Here is an 8106-nt window from a genome sequence, read left to right on the forward strand (position 1 = left end):
ACAGTAGCATAGTGGCTATGGGCGAGATTAGCCTGGGCTAGCTTCACAGAATACCATAGCATGCTCGTGAATCCCCTACTGCACAAGCATAGCCCCCCAATGTCTTCCCTGGCTTTGGAAAGTTAAGACAAATTAAGAACTCCTTAGGCTGGGAATTGCTGGCTCAAACCTGTAACCCTAACTACCCAGGAGGCTGAAATCAGAGGACAGTGGTTCAAAGCCAGCCCAGGCAGACAGATCCCCAATTAACCAGCAAAAAGCTGAGCGTGGCTGTGCTTTTGCCTTGAATGAAAAGGCTAAAGGACAGTACCCAAACCCTGAGTTCAAGCCCCAGTACCGCTTCACCCCTAAAAAAAAAAAGAAAGAAAAAGAAAAGAAGTCCTTTAAGAACTAAGAATCAAGCGGGGCGCCAGTGGCTCACACCTGCAATCCTAGCTACTCAGGAGATCTGGGGTTCAATGCCAGCCCTGGGAAGCTAAGTCCATGAGACTCTTATCTCCAATTAACCACCAGAAAACTGGAAGTGGTGCTATGGTTCAAGTAGTAGAGTACTAGCCCTGAGCAAAAAAAGCTCAGGGACAGCGCCCAGGTCCTGAGTTCAAGCCCCAGGACTGATAAAGAGAGAGAGAGAGAGAGAGAGAGAGAGAGAGAGAGAGAGAGAGAAAGAGAGAGAAAGAGAGAGAGAACTGAGAAGCAAACATTCATAATAAAAACATTACCCACATGCACAGACTCAGAATGCAGCCCACACTCACCCACGCCCTCCTTGCCATCCCACATTTTCTTCTCTCACTCAGGGAGGAGCAGAGCCCCAGTTTAGAGAAGAAGCTGAGACATAAGGGGAAAGAGAGGGACCCGGACCCCAGGTCATATGGAGAATGCTGGACCCAAAATGCAAAGCCTGATCTTGTGCATCGGAGCAGGATTGCTAACCTTGCCATTTCTACAAGCTACATTTCTTTACATGCTGATTCTTCTTTTATTTTCACACTAACCAGGAGACGGGTGCTCTACTTCATTCCCACATGCAACACCATTTACAAACTAGGAAATTAAGGCACAAAAAGGAGATGGATATATCAGCATCACTAGGCTGCTCAGAGGCAGCGCTGGAACCCAAGCTCATCCTCGGTTGCTCTGATATCTTCTGTCTGTGGCTGCCGTCTAGGTAGGTCCAGGTGACCGTTAGAAGGACCTAGACAGGGCCCAGGTCACCAGGTCTGGGGTAGAAGGGCAGGCCTGCTCAGCCTTCTGAACAACAGAACAATTAATGGAAATGAGGAGAGAAGCCAAGAAATTTCTTTTTTTCTAAGCTTGGTGTTGGTGTTAGTGGGGGTTGGGGGGAGGTAGGAGGGTGGTACCATCTTTTTCCCAGGCCAGCCAGCCTGGGCACAAAGGGCCAGGGATGGATGGGAGCCCACTCCCAGTCGGCCATAAGCAGCAGCTCCACTATAGACAGGCAGCTAGACTATTGAGCAACACAAGGGAACAAGTACTGTTACCAAATGTCTGGGTATGGAATTTTCTGCCCTAGGCAGAAAAGCTGATGCCTTTCTCTAGGTGCATTTTTATGTGATTGGCCATGGCCTAAATTGTGAAGACCTAAGTGTTTTCAACTATGTGAAGTTATAACCAGAAAAGTAAAACTCCACAGGGTAAGCCAGGCACTGGTAGCTCATACCTGTCATTCTAGCTACTCAGGAGGCTGAGATCTGAGGATCTGGATTCAAAGTTAGCCTGGGCAGGAGCGTCCATGAGACTCTTCAATTAAGCACCAAAAGAAAAAAAAAAGGCAGGAAGTGGAGCTCTGGCTCAGAAAGTTCAAGGATGGCGGGGTACTGGTGGCCCACGCCTATTATCCTAGCTATTCAGGAGGCTGAGATCTGAGGATCAAGGTTCAAAGTCAGCCTGGGCAGGGGAAAAAAAAAAAAGCCTGTGAAACTTATCTCCAATTAACTACTCAGAAAAAAAAACAGAAGTAGCACTCTGGCTCAAGTGGTAGAGCACTAGCTTAAGAGAAAAAAGAGAAAGAAAAAAACCAAAAACTCAGGGACAGCACCCAGGCCCTGAGTTCAAGCCCCTGGACCTGCAAAAAAAAAAAAATCCACAGGGGATTGGCAGAGAGAGATAGAGAAAGAGAAAGAGGGAGGGGGAAGAGAGAGAAAAAGAGAAGGGGAGGGGAGAGAGGAGGAAGGGAAGAAGGGAGGAAGGGAGAGAGAGATTCAAGTTTATTATCAGTGCACTGGGCTCACCTAAAAACCGCAGGTTGGGGACTGCACGGCTTGGACTTGTGGCTAAAGCGCCACCTAGTGTCCACTCCAGAACAGTAGCGTATAACAGACTAGATACTAAATATTCCTACAGCTCCAACCCAACCTTTCAAGCCCCAAGCCCTTCTCTGAGCCTCCATTCTCAAGCCCAAGGCCTGGGGCAGAGCACATCCCGTGGAAGTCACATGGAACCTGTCGTGGAGTCTAACAAACATCTCCTGACTAGATGAAGCTAACACAAGACAAGGTCCCAGATTGGCCAGTAAGTGAAGTTTGGCAGGGCCCCGCCCCAGGCCAGGCCTCAGCTCTCTGGATTACAAAAAAAAAAAAAAGGAGGAGCCAAAGATCTCCTGATGCATCTGCAACAGAGATGGACCATCTTACCTTCTGCATTTCCTTGGACCGTGAAACTGGGGGATTGTTCATTTGCAGAACCAAGAACTAGTGGCTCACACCTAGCATTCTGCCTCCTCAGAAGGCTGAAGAGTTGAGAATCGTGGTTCAAAGCCAGCCCTGGCAGAAAAGTCCATGAGACTCTTTGTTTTTGTTTTTTGCTGGTCGTGGGACCTGAACTCTGGCCTGGGCGCTGTCCCTCAGCTCTTCAGCTCAAGGCTAGCGCTCTACCACTCGAGCCACAGCGCCACTTCCGGCTTTTTCTGCTTATGTGGTGCTAAGGAATCGAACCCAGGGCCTCATGCGTGCAAGGCAAGCACTCTACCACTGAGCCACCTTCCCAGCCCCTCCATGAGACTCTTATCTCCAATTAACTAGCTCCACTTCTGTGGTACAAGTAAGAGCACCAGCCTGGGCTGAAAAAGATACCTAACCTGTGACTTCATGACCCAGGACCAGTACAAAAAAAGAAAAAGCCAGGCATCGGTGGCTCACACCTGTCATGCTAGCTACTCAGGAGGCTGAGATCTGAGGCTCTGGATTCAAAGACAGCCTGGGCAGGAAAGTCCATGAGACTCGTATCTCTAATAACTCAGAAAAAGCCAGAAGTGGCGCTGTGACTCAAGTGGTAGAGCACTAGCCATGACCAAAAAGCTCAGGGACAAAGCTCAGGCCTAGAGTTCAAGCCCCAGTACCAAGCAAAATTAAAAAGCTGGGCATCAATGGCTCATGTCAGTATTCTAGCTACTCAGGAGGCTGAGATCTCAGGATCACAGTTTGAAATCAGGAAAGTCCATGACAGGAAAGTCCATGAGAGTCTTACCTACAATACATTATCAAAAAAGCCAGAAGCAGAGCTGTGGCTCGAGGGGGAGAGCCTAGCTTTGAGCAAAAGCAGCTCAAGGACAGCACCCAGGACTAGCACACACACACACACACACACACACACACACACACACACACACACACACAGAGGTATCCAGTCCCAGTAGAGGCCATTCACAGGGCACCCTGCCCATCTTGCTGAGGTCTGACACAGCCTTCTTCCCTGGAAAGATGCCCAAATCGTTTAGGAATCTCTAAATCGGCCTCCTAAGGCCACACTGTGTCTAACTCTTCTTTCATAAATACTGCCTGTCATGAGCCTAGAGTTCATCTCCTTTAAAATCTACTCTTTTGTCAGGACAAATAACCCTACCTCTAAATGGGTCTTTCAAGAGGTTTTCATGGAAGTCTCTCTAATCTCTGTTGATTTCTAGAATATGATCATTCACTCTCATTTAACTCATGTGTGTGTGTGTGTGTGTGTATCAGTATAGGTGCTTGAACTCAGGGTCTGGGAACTGTCTCTTAGCTTTTTCACTCTATCACTTGAGCCACAGCTCCACTTCTGGCTCTTTGGTGGCTGATTGGAGATATGAGTCTCACGGACTTTCCTGCCCTACCTTGGAACCCTGGTCCTCAGATCTCAGCCTCCTGAGCGGCTAGGATGACAAGCATGAGCCACCAGTGCCCGGCCTAGGCTCCTGGGTTTCTAAGACAGGCTCCTTCTAGCATATTCCCTAGCCGATCTTCAACAGCCTGGCATCTGATGCACACATTTTCAATCCTCACTTATATAAATGGGGGGGGGGAATCGAACAGGACCTGTCTGAGGCTCCCCGAAGTTCAGCGGTATGAGGACAAATGATTCAAACCTCTGCCACTTCCAGAATGAGCGATTAGCCAACTCCACAGCCCAGGTAGATTGCATGATGCCAGGCCCCAGACCCGACGTGAGGGCATTAATTGGGCTCCTGGCAGGTACAGTCACCCAGGTTTGGGAAAGGCTGAATCCTGTGACAGTCTCTACAAAGAAGTGATCTTTTGCCCCGGCTGTCAGAGAGAGCCATTGAAATGGTTCTGGAGGGTACTGAGTTCCTTGCCTGGCACAGAAGATGCCATGGTAAATAAGCATTACGCAATTTTTGCCAGGGTAGAGGAGACCAATATCCGGGTCATTGAGAAAGACATCTCAAGCATGGAGGAAGTTGAATTCCATCACTAGCAACGGCAGAGTCTTTTGGAGAAAGGTAAGGCTGGGCCTAAGGAAGCCGGGGCACAGCTGAGCCGACCGGAACCCAGACCAAGATCTCAGGGGAGCCCCCAAACTGTTGGAGAGTCAGGAAAAAGCCAGCAGAGAAAAGCCTCGAATAAAAAAAAAAAACGCCCAACAGCCTCGCCAAACGTTCGCTGCCAAGGCCTGCGGCAGAGGAAATAAAAAGCCACCTCAGGGCAGGGATCTGAGAGGTTGGTCTGCTGCCCAGGCCAGATGGGGTTGAGGTGAGGAACAGAACTAGGGCCCATGTGCCCAGCATTTGGGCCAGCCCAGCCCCATGTCAGCCCAGCCACATTTTGAGTTATATCAGGAGAAAGGATCTGTTCTGAAAGCTCGCCCATCTCTGCATATTTGCATATTCTATTTTGGGGTCTCTCTTCCTTTTTTTTTTCCCCTCCCCTTGAGCTTCCTAGACAAATTCTCGTGATCCATTCCAAGTTCACCTCTGCTGAACTTCAGAGACTCTCACATCCTGTTTGCCCCCTCAAACTGCTGCTTTCTCCCCGGTCAGCAAGCATCTCGGGGTTTTCTGCCCACCCCACCCTCCCCCTGGTAGTCAGGCTTTTGACCTCTGGCTCCAAGGTGTCCTGTCTCCAAGGTCACAGCTGTATCCATCAAGGTCAAAACCAGCCCTTTCCTTACTGGATTCATCTGTAGTAGCTGCCACTGACCTCACCCCCTTTTCCAGATCCTTCCATCCCTCTACTTTGATGACATCTCTGTGTGTGTGTGTGTGTGTGTGTGTTTCCAGAAACAGACCCTCCCTCCCTCTCTCTCTCTCTCCTCTCTAATAGTTATGCCTTCTTATAGTCTAACTCCTTAGTGGGCATCTTCTTTCCTCCATTTCCCTGAAGAGCTAGAATTACCTTAGCCAAGGAAATAGGACCAGCCTTGAACATAAAACTTCCTGAGCACTATCTCCACCCAAGGACACTCACCTGACTGGAAGCCGTCCAGCCTGGCTGTCCCCTAACACCCCAGGTACCAAGTATCCCCAATCTCCCCACTCAGCACCCTCTCCCTGCTCACAGCCTGCCTCCTCTCCTCTTCCCCGCCCCCAGAACTGGGTCCATCCTGCTTCACACTTCTCACTCTCTCCCTACCCCTCCTTCCAGTCCTCCCCCCCCCGCCCCCCGCTTGCTGCAGCTCCGGAGGTCCCCGCCATCTGGAGACGGCGAACCTTCTAAGTGGTCGCCCACCCTGCCTCACATCCCCACTGACTCAGCCTCTACACAGCTGCCAGCTTGTATCTCACACACAAATCACGTCCCCACTGCCCTGCCAACAGCGATTCCAGGGGGATGCTGGCAGCGTGTGTGTGTGTGTGTGTGTGTGTGTGTGCATGTGCGCGCACGCATGCGCATGCGTGCACACGTGCACCTGCGTGCTGGTCCTAGGGTATGAACTCAGGGCTTGGAATGCTGTCCTGGCTTGAACTCAGGGCCTGGATGCTATACTTAATGTTTCTTTTGCTCAAGGTTAGTGCTCTACCACTTGAGCCACAGCGCCACTTTGTGCATGCTCTGTGTGTGTGTGTGTGTGTGTGTGTGTGTGCTTAATTGGAGATCAGAGTCTCAAGGACTTTCCTGTCTGAGGGCTGACTTTGAACCTCAATCCACAGATCTCAGCCTCTTGAGTAGCTGGGATTACAGGCATGAGCCATCGGCGCCACATCCAGTGAACGCTCTCAAATCCACATTTGCTCTCTTCCCTGGTTGAAATTCTGGCTCCCTAACTGCCACCCCTCTCCCCCAGCTTTCAGGGTGGGTGCCACCTCTTACATGGCACCTGCCACTGCAGGAACCGTATCGCTCCCTGACTCCCTTTGCACTCAGCACACAACCTCTGCCCCAATTCTCCTCCACCCTCCAGATCTCAGCTTTCTCCCAGCGGCTTCTCCTGAGTTCCCTTTCCTGGAAGCCCTCCCCCGACTCCCACACCCCAAACAGCCCCTGGCCTTCCCTAGCCCAGTTCTCATCACACGCCATCCATGGAGCTCTGAGCGCCGGATGCCTTCCCATCTACCTGGCTCAAGGCTCCATCATGTTCATTCAGAGGCTAAAAGGGGTATAGGTAGGAGGGAGGCCCTTGGCCCTTGGCTCCATGTTCACTGGGCCACTGTATCAATCCCAGCATCCACCGTTTCAAATATGGCCACAGAGCCAGGCATCAGTGTCTCATGCCTGGCATGCTAGCTACTCAAGAGGCTGAGATCTGAGGATCGCAGTTCGAAGCCAACCCCAGGCAGGTAAGTCTATGAGATTCTTACGTCCAATGAAACACCAGAAAAGCTCGAAGTGGAGGTGTGCCTCAAGTAGGAGGCAAAAAAAGCTCAGAAACAGTGCTCAGGCCCCAATTTCAAGCCCCAGTACAGGCATAAAAGGAGGGGGGGGGCGGGGAAGCAACCATGGGGGCTGGGAAGGTGGCTCAGTGGTAGAGTGCTTGCCTTGCATGCATGAGGCCCTGGGTTCGATTCCTCAGCACCACATAAGCAGAAAAAGCCAGAAGTGACGCTGTGGCTCAAGTGGTAGAGTGCTAGCCTTGAGCTGAAGAGCTCAGGGACAGCGCCCAGGCCCAGAGTTCAAGCTTCACGACCAGCAAAAAATACAACCAAAAAAAAGCAACCACAGCCACAGGAAGCAAAGCCAATGTGCCAAGCCTCCAGAGGAAAGAACTGACAAAAGAGGGAAACTATGGGTTCGGCTCAGTTCCGAGAAGCCGTGTAACTGGCATCAGAAGTAGGTTTCATTGGAAGGGTAATAGGAAACACAGCAATGGAGGGACAAAGGGGGAGCTAATGCAGCAGTGGTGCTCACTGGACACTGGAAAATGAACCATACAACTTGTGGGAGGGAGACACTGGGAGAGAGGGAGAGAAGGGCTGATTGTCCAAAAAGAAATGCACTCATTACCTGACTGCCACCCCTCTGTCCCTAATAATTTTAAAAATAATTTTTAAAAACATGCATGAAAGAAAAAAGGTGAGCTGGGCACCAGTGGCTCACGCCTGTCATCCTAGCTACTCAAGAGGCTGAGATCTGAGGATTGAGGTTCAAAGCCAGCCTGGGCAGGAAAGTCTGAGACTCTACTCCAATAAACCACCAGAAAACCGGAAGTGGCACTGTGGCTCAAGTGGTAGAGCGCTGGCCTTGAGCTGAATTGCTGAGGGACAGTGCCCAGGCCCAGAGTTCAAGCCCCATGATGAAAAAAAATTGGTTTCAGCAATATTTTCCCAAATATTCCATAGCATCATGGGTCAGAGAACAGGGGTGAGGGGTGCAGAGCCATGAGCAATTCTGGGCAGACTGCACACGAGGAAGGGAAGGGCTCTCCCAGCCCTCTCTT

Source organism: Dipodomys ordii, unplaced genomic scaffold (assembly GCF_000151885.1).
Source record: "Dipodomys ordii isolate 6190 unplaced genomic scaffold, Dord_2.0 Scaffold15, whole genome shotgun sequence".
In the NCBI taxonomy this organism is placed as follows: domain Eukaryota; kingdom Metazoa; phylum Chordata; class Mammalia; order Rodentia; family Heteromyidae; genus Dipodomys; species Dipodomys ordii.